Raw genomic sequence first — 13598 nt, 5'->3', positions numbered from 1 at the left:
GAACCAGTGGATGTGGTGTATTTTGACAAGGTCCCACACAAGAGATTGGTGTGCAAAATTAAAGCACATGGTATTGGGGGTAATGTACTGATGTGGATAGAGAACGGTTGGCAGACAGGAAGCAGAGAGTTGGGATAAACGGCTCCTTTTTGAGAATGGCAGGCAGTGACTAGTGGTGTGCCGCAGGGCTCAGTGCTGGGACCCCAGCTATTTACAATATACATTAATGATTTGGATGAAGGAATTGAGTGTAATATCTCCAAGTTTGCAGATGACACTAAACTGGGTGGTGGTGTGAGCTGTGAGGAGGACTCTAAGAGGCTGCAGGGTGACTTGGACAGGTTAGGTGAGTCGGCAAATGCATGGCAGATGCAGTATAATGTGGATAAATGTGAGGTTATCCACTTTGGCGGCAAAAACACGAAGGCAGAATATTATCTGAATGGCGGCAGATTAGGAAAAGGGGAGGTGCAACGAGACCTGGGTGTCATGGTACATCAGTCATTGAAAGTTGGCATGCAGGTACAGCATGCAGTGAAGAAGGCAAATGGTATGTTGCCGTTCATAGCTAGGGGTTTTGAGTATAAGAGCAGAGAGGTATTACTGCAGTTGTACAGGGCCTTGGTGAGGCCTCACCTGGAATATTGTGTTCAGTTCTGGTCTCCTAACCTGAGTAAGGATGTTCTTGCTATTGAGGGAGTGCAGCGAAGATTCACCAGACTGATTCCCGGGATGGCAGGACTGATTTATGAGGAGAGACTGGATCGACTTGCCTTTATTCACTGGAGTTTAGAAGGATGAGAGGGGATCTCATAGAAACATATAAAATTCCGACAGGACTGGACAGGTTAGATGCAGAAAGAATGTTCCCGATGTTGGGGAAGTCCAGAACCAGGGGACACAGTCTAAGGATAAGGGGTAAGCCAGTTAGGACTGAGATTAGAAGAAATTTCTTCGCTCAGAGAGTTGTTAACCTGTGGAATTCCCTACTGCAGAGAGTTGTTGATGCCAGTTCATTGGATATATTCAAGAGGGAGTTAGATATGGCCCTTACGGCTAAAGTGATTAAGGGGTTTGGAGAGAAAGCAGGAAAGGGGTACTGAGGTGAATGATCAGCCATGATCTTATTGAATGCTGGTGCAGGCTCGAAGGGCCAAATGGCCTACTCCTGCATCTATTTTCTATGTTTCTATGTTTCTATGTATTCTGTTGAAGCTGCCTGCTCTCTACCTTTTCGTGTAGATCAGGGTGGACTAATGAGAGCCTTGTCTTAAGTGCCCTTTTCATGAGCAATTCAGCGGGGGGGAACCCCAGTGAGTGAGTCGGGTCTCGTGCGGTAACTAAGCAGGACTCTTAGGCGAGTCTGCAATGAGCCTTCAGTTACCCTCTTCAAGCTCTGCTTGATAGTTTGCACTGCTCTCTCTGCCTGACCTTTGGATACTGGTTTAAACGGGGCAGATGTGACATGTTTGATCCCATTGCGGGTCATGAACTCTTTGAACTCGGCACTGGTGAAGCATGGTCCATTGTCGCTCACAAGGACATCAGGCAGGCCGTGCGTGGCAAACATGGCCTGCAGGCTTTCAGTGGTGGCAGCGGACGTGCTTGCTGACATTATCTCACATTCAATCCATTTGGAGTATGCATCTACAACCACTAGGAACATTTTTCCCAAGAACGGGCCTGCGTGGTCAACATGGAGCCTAGACCACGGTTTGGAGGGCCAAGACCATAAACTTAGTGACGCCTCCTTGGGTGCATTGCTTAACTGTGAGCATGTGTTACATTTGTGCACGCAGGACTCTAAGTCCGCATCGATACCGGGCCACCACACGTGGGATCTGTCTATTGCTTTCATTATTACAATGCCTGGTGGGTACTGTGGAGGTCAGTAATGAAATTGTCCCTGCCCTTTTTTGGCACCACTACCCAATTACCCCACAGCAGGCAGTCTGCCTGTATAGACATTTCATCTTTGCGTCGCTGGTACAACTTTATTTCTTCCTGCATTTCTATCGGGACACTAAACCAGCTCCCGTGGAGCACACAGTTTTTTACTAAGGACAGTAAGAGGTTCTGGCTCACCCAGCTTCTAATCTGTCAGGCGGTAATAGGTGATTGCTCACTCTCGAATGCTTCCATTACCATAACTAAATCTGCGGGCTGTGCCATCTCCACCCCTGTGGTGGGCAATGGCAGCCTACTGAGAGCATCGGCACAGTTTTCTGTGCCTGGCCTGTGGCGGATGGCGTATTTGTATGCGGACAATGTGAGCGCCCATCTCTGAATGCGGGCCGATGCATTCGTATTGATCCCCTTACTTTCAGAGAAGAGGGATATCATTGACTGATGGTCGGTTTCCAATTCAAATTTGAGCCCAAACAGATATTGATGCATTTTCTTTACCCCATAAACACACACTAACACTTCTTTTTTGATCATGCTGTAGGCCCTCTCAGCCTTAGACAGACTTCTGGATGCATAAACAACCGGTTGCAATTTCCCAAATTCATTAGCTTGTTGCAATACACACCCGACCCCGTACGACGACGCATCACATGCTAGTGCCAAACGCTTACATGGATCGTACAACACAAGCAATTTGATTGAACATAACAGCTTCCTAGCTTTTTCAAAGGCATTTTCTTGGCTTTTACTCCATACCCATTCATCTCCTTTACACAGTAAAGAGTGCAGGGGTTCTAACAATATGCTAAGACCCGGTAAGAAGTTACCAAAGTAGTTCAGGAGTCCTAGAAACGACTGCAGCTCCGTCACGTTCTGTGGTCTCGGTACGTTCTTGATTGCCTCCGTCTTCGAATCGGTGGGCCTGATGCCGTCCGCCGCGATTCTTCTCCCCAGGAACTCCACTTCAGGCACCAGGAAAACGCACTTCAAGCTTTTTAACCTGAGCCCCATGCGATTGAGTCGACTAAGAACCTCCTCCAGGTTTTGCAGATGCTCGACAGTGTCCCGACCTGTAACGAAGATTTCGTCCTGGAAGACCACGGTGCGCGGGACCGACTTCAGCAAGCTTTCCATGTTCCTCAGGAATATCGCCGCGGCTGATCGAATCCCAAATGGGCATCTGTTGTAAATGAAGAGACCTTTGTGTGTGTTGTTGCAGGTGAGGCCTTTCGATGATTCCTCCAGCTCCTGCGTCATGTAGGCCGAGGTCAAATCCAGCTTCGTGAACGTTTTTTCTCCCGCCAGCGTCACAAATAGGTCGTCTGCCTTTGGTAGCGGGTATTGATCCTGCAGGGAGAAACGATTGAAAGTTACTTTGTAATCACCACAGATTCTGATGGTGCCGTCTTCCTTGAGGACTGGAACAATCGGACTGGCCCACTCGTTGAATTCGATCAGCGAAATAATGCCCTCTTGTTGCAGCTGGTCCAGCTTGATCTCCACCCTCTCTTTCATCATGTACGGTACTGCTCTCACCTTGTGATGGATGGGTCGCGCCCCCGGAATCGGTGAATCTGCACTTTTGCTCCTTGGAACTTCCCGATGCCTGGTTCGAACAGCAAGTGGAACTTGTCGAGGACCTGGGCACATGAAGTGTCGTCAACGGACGAGAGTGCTCGGACATCCTCCCAGTTCAAGCGAATCTTCCCCAGCCAGCTCCTGCCGAGCAGCATGGGACCATCGCCCGGTATCACCCAGAGTGGTAACTTGTGCACCGCTCCATCGTAGGAGACCTTTACAGTAGCACTGCCGATTATGGGAATCAGTTTCTTTGTGTATGTTCTTAGTTTAGTGCGAATGGGAGTCAGGACTGGCCTTGAGGCCTTGCTGCACCACAATTTATCGAAGGTCATTTGGCTCATTATGGACTGGCTCACGCCCGTGTCCAGCTCCATTGACATCGGGAGTCCATTTAATTCAACCTTCAGCATTATTGGGGGACACTTTGTGGTAAATGTGTGCATCCCCTGCCTCCTCAGTCTGAGGCTCTGGTTCGTCGTGATCCACCGTGGATCTGTCCTCCTCCTCAACATGGTGGTTTGTAGGATTAGCAGGGTTTGCAGCTCACCTGCACGTACATTGTTCCACAGCCCTTGCAAACATATCCTTTGAAGCGGCATGAATAGAAATGATGATCACCCCGGCAGCGCCAACAAGGTGTTAATGGCCTTGCATTCACCACTTGATGTTGGACTCTGAGACATCTGCGGATGTGCAGCTGCAGACATGTGAGGCCTGCCCTGTGCGTTAGGATTCAAAAACAACGTTACTTTGTTCACAGTACTTGCAGCAGCACTCGTGTGCTGAGAGATTTGTTTGGTATTGTCAGTGGTGGCGATGAACGCCTGGGCTATCACTATGGCTTTACCAAAGGTTGGGGTCTCTACAGTCAAAAGTTTGCGAAGTATTACATCATGGCCAATGCCAAGTATAAAGAAGTCCCTGAGCATGTGCTCCAAGTGTCCTTCAAATTCGCAATGTCCTGCAAGGCGCCTTAGCTCGGCGACGTAGCTCGCGACTTCCTGGCCTTCAGAACTCTTGTACGTGTAGAACCGATACCTCGCCATCAGAACACTTTCCTTCGGGTTTAGATGCTCCCGGACCAGTGTGCTCAAATCATCATATGACTTCTCTGTGGGTTTCGCTGGAGCAAGCAGATTTTTCATGAGGCCATACGTTGGTGTCCTGCAAACGGTGAGGAGGATCGCCCTTTGTTTGGCAGCGTTCGCTTCTCCTTCCAGCTTGTTGGCCACGAAGTATTGGTCGAGTCACTCCACGAAAGTTTCCCAATCATCTCCCTCCGAAAATTTCTCCAGGATGCCCATTGTTCTCTGCATCGTTGCAGTGGGGTTTATCATCTGTATCTCGTCGCCAGTTGTCTTGTATTGAATAAAGAGTCTGGCCAGATACTGTGAGCTCAAAGTAAGATGTGACCATAGTCCTTTATTACAGGTCTCCAGAGTGCCTCTCCAGCCTGTGAGGCCTCCTTATGTACAGGTGCTCCCAAGGGATTGTGGGATCGCTTGGGACTCCAGGGGATGAGCCCTCTGGTGGTTAAACAAGGTATTTACAGGTTTACATATATAACAGTATTAAATGGCGGAGTGAGCTCGAGGGGCCATATGGTCTTCTCCTGCTCCTATTACTTATGTTCTTATGTATGTGAAATGGTTCACATTGTCCAGGGCTGCGCCGTGGATCTTGATGACTGGGGGGCAGTGCTGTGCAGCGAGGACAGACTGGTGGAGGACATTTGTCTTATGGGTGTTTAGCGTAAGGCCCAAGCTTTCGTACGCCTCAGTAAATACGTTGACTATGACTTGGAGTTCAGCCTTTGTATGTGCACAGATGCAGGCATCGCCCGTGTACTGTAGCTCGACGACAGAGGTCGGGGTGGTCTTGGACCTGGCCTGGAGACGACGAAGGTTGAACAGTTACCCACTGGTTCTATAGTTTAGTTCCACTCCAGCGGGGAGCTTGTTGACTGTGAGGTGGAGTATGGCAGCGAGGAAGATTGAGAAGAGGGTTGGGGCGATGACGCAGCCCTGCTTGACTCCGGTCCGGACGTGGATTGGGTCTGTAATGTATCCGTTGGTAAGGATTACGGCCTGCATGTCGTCGTGGAGCGGGCGGAGGAGAGCGATAAATTTTTGGGGGCATCCGAAACGGAGGAGGACACTCCATAGACCCTCACAGTTGACAATGTCCAAGGCCTTTATAAGGTCGAAGAAGGCCTTGTATAAGGGCTGGCGCTGTTCCCTTCATTTTTCTTGCAGTTGTCGCGCTGCAAAAATCATGTCCGTTGGGCCCCATAGGGGACGAAATCTGCACTGTGACTCCGGGAGGAGCTCCTCAGTCACAGGGAGAAGACGGTTGAGGAGGGCTCTAGCGATGACTTTCCCAATGGCTGATATCAGGGAGATTCCTCTGTAGTTGCCGCTATCGGATGTCCACTTTTTTAAAGCTGGTCACGATCACTGCATCTCTGAGATCTCCCGGCATGCTCCCCTCCCACCAGATGAGAGAGATGAGATCATGGATTTGCGTCAACAGTGCCTCTCCGCCATACTTCAGTGCCTCAGCAGGGATTCCATCCGCTCCCGTACTCTTGTTGTTCTTAAGCTGTCTTATGGCTTTTTCTACGTCGCGCAGTGCTGGGGTTTTACTGAGGTGGTAGAAACATAGAAACATCGAAGGCAGGTGCAGGAGTATGCCATTCAGCCCTTCGAGCCCGCAACACCATTCAATAAGATCATGGCTGATCATTCACCTCAGTACCCCTTTCCTACTTTCTTTCCATACTCCTTGATCCCATTAGCCATAAGGGCCATATCTAACTCCCTCTTGAATATATCTAACGAACTGGCCTCAACAACTCTCTGCAGTAGAGAATTCCACAGGTTAACAACTCTCTGAGTGAAGAAGTTTCTCCTCATCTCGGTCCTAAATGTCTTACCCCTTATCCTTAGACTGTGACCCCTGGTTCTGGACTTCCCCAGTATCCTGCCTTTCTAATCCCGTCAGAATTTTATATGTTTCTATGAGATCCCCTCTCATCCTTCTAAACTCCAGTGAATACAGGCCCAGTCGATCCAGTCTCTCCTCATATGTCAGTCCTGCCATCCCGGCAATCAGTCTGATGAACCTTCGCTGCACTCCCTCAAGAGCAAGAACTGTTCTTCCTCAGATTAGGAGACCAAAACCGAACACAATATTCCAGGTGTAGCCTCACCAAGGCCCTGTACAACTGCAGTAAGACCTCCCTGCTCCTATACTCAAATCCTCTCGCTATGAAGGCCAACATGCCATTTGCCTTCTTCACTGCCTGCTGTACCTGCATGCCAATCTCCAGTGACTGATGTACCATGACACCCAGGTCTCGTTGCACCTCCCCTTTGCCTAATCTGTCACCACTGAGCCCTGCAGCACTCCACTAGTCACTGCCTACCATTCTGAAAAGGACCCATTTATTCTGACTCTCTGCTTCTTGTCTGCCAACCAGTTCTCTATCCACGTCAGTACATTACCCCCAATACCATGTGCTTTAATTTTGCACACTAATCTCTTATATGGGATCTTGTCAAACGCCTTTTCAAAGTCCAAATACACCACATCCACTGGTTCTCCCTTGTCCACTCTACTAGTTACATCCTCAAAAAATTCTAGGAGACGTGTCAAGCATGATTTCCCTTTCATATATCCTTGCTGACTAGGACCGATCCTGTCACTGCTTTCCAAATGTGCTGCTATTTCATCTTTAATAATTGATTCCAACATTTTCCCCACCACCAATGTCAGGCTAACCGGTCTATAATTCCCTGTTTTCTCTCTCCCTCCTTTTTAAAAAAGTGGTGTTACATTAGCTACCCTCCAGTCCATAGGAACTGATTCAGAGTCGATAGAATGTTGGAAAATGATCACCCATGCATCTGCTATTTCTAGGGCCACTTCCTTAAGTATTCAGGGATGCAGCCTATCAGGCCCTGGGGATTTATCGGCCTTTAATCCCATCAATTTCCCGAACACAATTTCCTGACTAATAAGGATTTCCTTCAGTTATCCTTTTTCGCTAAACCCTCGAACCCCTAGTATTTCCGGAAGATTAGTTGTGTCTTCCTTAGTGAAGACAGATCCAAAGTATTTGTTCAATTGGTCCGCCATTTCTTTGTTCCCCATTATAAATTCACCTGATTCTGACTGCAAAGGACCTATGTTTGTTTTCACTAATATTTTTCTCTTCACATATCTATAGAAGCTTTTGTAGTCAGTTTTTATGTTCCCTCAAACTTCCTCTCATACTCTATTTTCCCCCTAAATGGCTTACCCTTTATCCTTAGACTGTGTCCCCTGGTTCTGGACTTCCCCAACATCAGGAACATTCTTCCCATATTTAACCTGTCCAGCCCGTCAGAATTTTATATGTTTCTATGAGATCCCCTCTCATCCTTCTAAACTCTAGTCAATACAGGCCCAGTCGATCCAGTCTCTCCTCATATGTCAGTCTTGCCATCCCAGGAATCCGTCTGCTGAACCTTCGCTGCCCTCCCTCAATAGCAAGAACATCCTTCCTCAGATTAGGAGACCAAAACTGAACACAATATTCCAGGTGAGGCTTCTCCAAGGCCCTGTACAACTGCAGTAAGACCTCCCTGCTCTTATACTCAAATCCCCTTGCTATGAAGGCCAACATTCCATTTACCTTCTTCACCGCCTGCTGTACCTGCATGCCAACTTTCAATGACTAATGTACCATGACACCCAGGTCTCGCTGCACCTCCCCTTTTCCTAATCTGTCGCCACTCAGATAATATTCTGCCTTCCTGTTTTTGTCCACCGTTTAAGTATCATTTGCCCATCTATTCTAGCCAATTCACTCTCATTTCATCGAAATTACCTTCCCTTAAGTTCAGGACCCTCGTCTCTGGATTAACTGTGTCACTCTCCATCTTAATAAAGAATTCTACCATATTATGGTCACTCTTCCCCAAGGAGCCTCGCACAACAAGATTGCTAATTAGTCCTTTCTCATTACACATCACCCAGTCTCGGATGGCCTGCCTCTAGTTGGTTCCTCGATATATTGGTCTAGAAAACCATCCCTAATATACTCCAGGAAATCCTCCTCCACCGCATTGCTACCAGTTTGGTTAGCCCAATCTATATGTAGATTAAAGTCGCCCATGATTACTGCTGTACCTTTATTGCACGCATCCCTAATTTCTTGTTTGATGCTGTCCCCAATCTCACTACTACTGTTTGGTGGTCTGTGCACAACTCCCATAGTGGTGGCGGGTAGCATGCTGCGGGATGGTGTTGAGAACACTCGAATCAAAGGCAGAGTCTTGATTGAGGAGATCTTCGAAGTTCAGGCCTTCTGGATTATAAAGAAAGAAAGACATACATTAATATAGCGCCTTTCGCAATATTCTAAAATGCTTTACAGCCAATGAAGATCTTTTGACATGTAGTCACTGTTGTAATGAATATACTGCTTGTCCGACATCCAGTACTGGATGAGCAGAAATTTACTCCAACTAAATATTGGGAAGACCAAAGCCATTGGGCTAAAGTTTTAGTATTGCCCGGTTTGAGACTGTGACACAGCCTGGTCACTAACTTTAGCATTGGCCGATGTTTACCGCCTCCAACCAGGATATTCACTTTTAGCGCCCCAAGAGTGGCGTGGAGCGCCAAGGGAGGCGTTCCATACTCCTCAGAGGGCGCGAACCCTGATTCCTGGGATGCTATCACGGGAACGCTGCTGAAGTTCTGGTGCTAGGAAACATTCCAGCGTCTAAAGGGGAGGTCAGCTGGACCACCCGAAAAGTTAAAGAAAAGCCAAGGCAGCTAAACAGGGTCCAGCATCTAGGAGAGATGCATTAATGGAAAGAAAATTCATTTTGACGGCCCACCTGCTCCCTCCTCGGACATATCGACCCGGCAGCTTCTCCGTGACGCCTGGTTTCCCTTTCGGAAGGAGCACCGGGCGCCAAGGCAGGGCGGAAGCGTTCAAGTTCGTGACTGCGGCGCTACGGGGGCATTGCACACTCGGTGACATCACTGAGTGGGCGGCGCTAGTGTGCGCGGCGCTAACTGTTAGCGCCGCCGCTAAACCTTCGCAGAAGGTCACGGGAGGCGCTGCCAGCGTGGTGCTCGGGTGGTAAGAGCTTATCGGCCCATTATCCTCCTCCTCGGGCGCTTATGGGTGGCGCTAAGCGACCAAATTTGTAGCCCATTGTCTTCAGTCTCCGCCACTAACTCCGTTCGCTGACCACCGTTTCCAGCCCTCTCCCTGGCACCTGCCTGAAGCTGAGCCAGACCCTTCACAACCTTGGTACTAGGTTTATCCCGAGAGGAGCTTCTGACCACACATCTGCTCCATAATCGAGACTTCCGACTTCTACCTCTGTAACATCTCCCGTCTCCGCCCTTGCCTCAGCTCATCTGCTGCTAAAACTCTCATCCATGCCTTTGTTACCTCTAGACTTGACGATTCCCATGCTCTCCTGGCTGGCCTCCCACATTCCACACTACGTAAACTTGTGCTCACCTAAAACTCTGCTGCCCATATCTTAACTCACACCAAGTCCCGTTCACAACCATCATAGGCAGTCCCCCGAAGCGAGGATGACTTGTTTCCACGCCACAAAGGGATAAGTTCACAGGTGTTTCAATGAAGGATCTAATATTCCAGATCCCGAACTACATCTTGGAGGGTGGAAGATGTCTGTGTGTGGATTTTTTTAACGTGTGGTGGCCGTTGCACACCAGCTAGGTCTGGGTCCAGTAGCAACGATTATCGAAGACGACCGGAGACCAGCTCTGCTGCACGGACTGAGCGTGCACACACACATCGCAGTGTGGGCTGGCCCGTGCTGCCCCTGGGCCCTCGCCTCTTCTGGGCCCCAGACTCACACCTCTCCTGGGCCCCAGTCACTTCCCTCTACAAACTCTTGCCGCTCCTTCGCCCCTGTCGAAATTTCGACTCACAATATACGACTCTGACACCTTCAGCTCCGGTAGATGTTCTTTTAATTTTTACTTGCAGCAAAGGAAAAGTCTCATTCAGTCAAAGGCTAAGTGAAGACCTCCAAAATGGTACAGTTTCACGAGATATTTATACTAATAACCTTGACACAAATTATGGCCCCTTCCTGTGTATTGGCTCTGTCTTTGCAGTCAGTGAATACAGATAAAGAGTTAATTACCACATCCTTGTCCTGACATAGTTTCCAAATGTCTCCTTTGTCAAGGTTATTAGTTGGCCAGTCAGCCATTACTCGATGAGAGTGAGATAATGTGCTATTACTGGCCTTGCATTGTGTCAAGATTGTTCAGTTTCCTGGTCAGCTATCTATTTGCATAGAACGGATGAGTCCTGTCCAAGAGATAATGGCTGGTAGTTTGAGTTTCTCTTAAGTGGGGGGGGGGGGGGTTGGGGGGGGCGCTGGAACTGGTGCTGCATGGACAAATGGCCACAAATAAAATAGGTGCAATTATAGGATGTTAGCTCCTGGTCCTTTCGTGCCATCCATACTCGAGTGGTCTCACCGTCCCACCCTTCACCTGAGGCTTTGTTATGGACCATCGTCCAGCTAACGGTTGCTATCTTTCTCCCATCAGTGGGATTAGTTGTGGCTTGCCATTTAGTCATTTGGGAACACTTGCTGTGTCCCATTTCTGGTCCTTTAGTTTCATTACTCACTAGGCATATTATATCTTCAGGATTTCCTATTCCGGGAGCAATACTTAGGAAGGGTGGCTAACGGTTATTATTATAATTTGGCTGGTACCATCCCTGGAAGGTTGTAAGTTTATACCCTGCTGACATTCATTCTGTTAGATCCTTCGTTTCTCTGAATCGTTAAAGGGGATGGATCTTAGGGGAATACCCCCTTCGGAGTGGACAGGTACATGGGAACATATCCAACAACTCAACAAGTTTCTTTCTTGAGCATACTTATGACTCAGTGCCATAAATACATTTACCTGCAGTTCCCTTCATTTGCGTTTCTGTACCCCTGGTATTACCAATAAAGCAAAGCTTAGCCCTGTGAAACATAGCACTATCAGCCCCCATACAGTCCCTACAGTTCCTTATTCAATCTTCCTTTTTCTGGTTCCTTCTTCCCTTCCTCCTGGCCGGGTGCCCTTTTGCAATGGGACGCATGGATCCATGTTGGTCTTTCCTTTACCTTGATTGCAGTATTAGTCGCCAGCAAGACCTGGTATGGTCCTTCAAATCTTGGTTGTATACTGCTTTTTCTTTTAAAGATTTTGATGTAAACGAATTCCCCGGCTTCCAGGTTATGACACTTCCCTTCCGCTGGCTTGACCTGAGCTTCTTTTACCTGCGAATGAAAGCTGGATATACATTTGGTTAGTGCAATACAATAATTCAACATATTTTCTTCCATTTTGTAGATGTCCATTTGTTTTGCAGTAAATGGTGCTGTAAAAGGTAGTCGTTGGGGATGTCCCATAACTATCTCATGCGGTGACGGGCCTGTTGTTCTGTTGTTTGCAGATCGCATTACCATCAAGGCGAAGGGCAGCAGTTCTGTCCATTTTAGTCCAGTGTCATTACATAATTTTGCCAGCTTATTTTTAAGCATTCCATTATATCTTTCAACAAGTCCAGCTGATTGTGGATGATAACTGCAATAAAAACGTTGGTTAATCTGTAAAGCTTTACACATTTCTCTTAGAACAGTTCCCGTGAAATGTGACCCATCATCACTAGAAAGCTTAGCAGGGATTCCGAAGCGCGATACGATTTCTTTAAACAAACATTTAGCAACAGTAGTTGCATCGGCCTTTTTACATGGAAATGCTTCAATCCATCTAGAGAACACATCTACAATAACTAATATATACTTGAATCCCATACACATAGGTAATTCAATAAAATCCATTTGTAAATGTACAAAAGGCCCCATTGGATTTGGGTGGGAGGCAGATTCTACTTTTTCCATCTTACCCAGATTCATTGTCTGACAGGTAACACAATTTTCACAGATTTGTTTTGCAATTGCCGAAATACCTGGTGCATACCAAGTTGCCAAAATATAATCTGCCATCCCCCCTTTGCCCGCATGTGTGAATGTATGAACACATCGGGCAATCCATGGAAGTAAGGATCTAGGGGCCACCACGCGGCCGTCATGGTGAACCCATATTCCTTCTGGATTTTTATAACATTGATCCTTCGTCCAGGTCAACACCTCCTCTGTACTGGCCTGTGTCTGAAAGGCCAGCACGTCATTAATAGTGGGTGGCGGATCTGAGCAATTATTTTTCCTTAGTGGAAACAATAACACCTGCATCTCCACTTTTGACAGAGCTGCTGACTTAGCTGCATTATCAGCTCTGGCGTTCCCAAGTGCTACCTCATTCGACTGGCCTGTATGTGCTTGGCATTTGATAATGGCAAGTTTTAAGGGGCATTGAATGGCTCGCAGAAGATTTTCTACTTGTTCTGCATTCTTGATAATGGTTCCTGAAGAATTTTCCAAATTTGTCCATAGTCATGTGTTACCCCAAAAGCATACCTGGAGTCAGTGTAGATATTAACTGTTTGTCCTTCAGCCAGAATACAGGCTCGAGTTAACGCAAACAATTCGGCTTGTTGGGCTGAAAAGGAGTCTGGAAGAGAGGCTGTTTCAACAATATTAAACTGGGTTACAATTGCATAAGCCGCTTTAGGTTGGCCCCTATCATTTCGTAAGGCTGATCCGTCAACATAGTACACTAGATCAGTGTTACACATTGGTACATCTGTTAAATTGATGCGTGGTTTAGTCATTAATTCGGTTACCATTTCACATAAATGGGGTTTGCCGTCTTCTTCCGTGAGGAGTAGAGTGGCTGGATTTAAGGTAGTACATCTTTTAATGATAAGATTCGAATTTGATAACAGTTCAACTTCATATTTAGTGGTTTTTGCAGAAGTTAGGTGTTGAGTGGCACATTTAGTAAGTAAAATCTTGACAGAGTGTGGGATATATAAAACGGTTTGATGATTTAGAGTCTGAGCCTGTTGCATAGCGTAATAAGCTGCTGCCAAAGAAGGAAGAATCCTGGTAGTCCGCGTGCCACTGGGTCTAGTTGTGCACTGAAATATGCTACTG

The sequence above is a fragment of the Pristiophorus japonicus genome, chromosome 5 (genome assembly GCF_044704955.1).
Source record: "Pristiophorus japonicus isolate sPriJap1 chromosome 5, sPriJap1.hap1, whole genome shotgun sequence".
Lineage (NCBI taxonomy): Eukaryota > Metazoa > Chordata > Chondrichthyes > Pristiophoridae > Pristiophorus > Pristiophorus japonicus.
The sequence above is the reverse complement of the archived record's forward strand: the minus strand, read 5'-3'. Positions refer to the sequence as shown.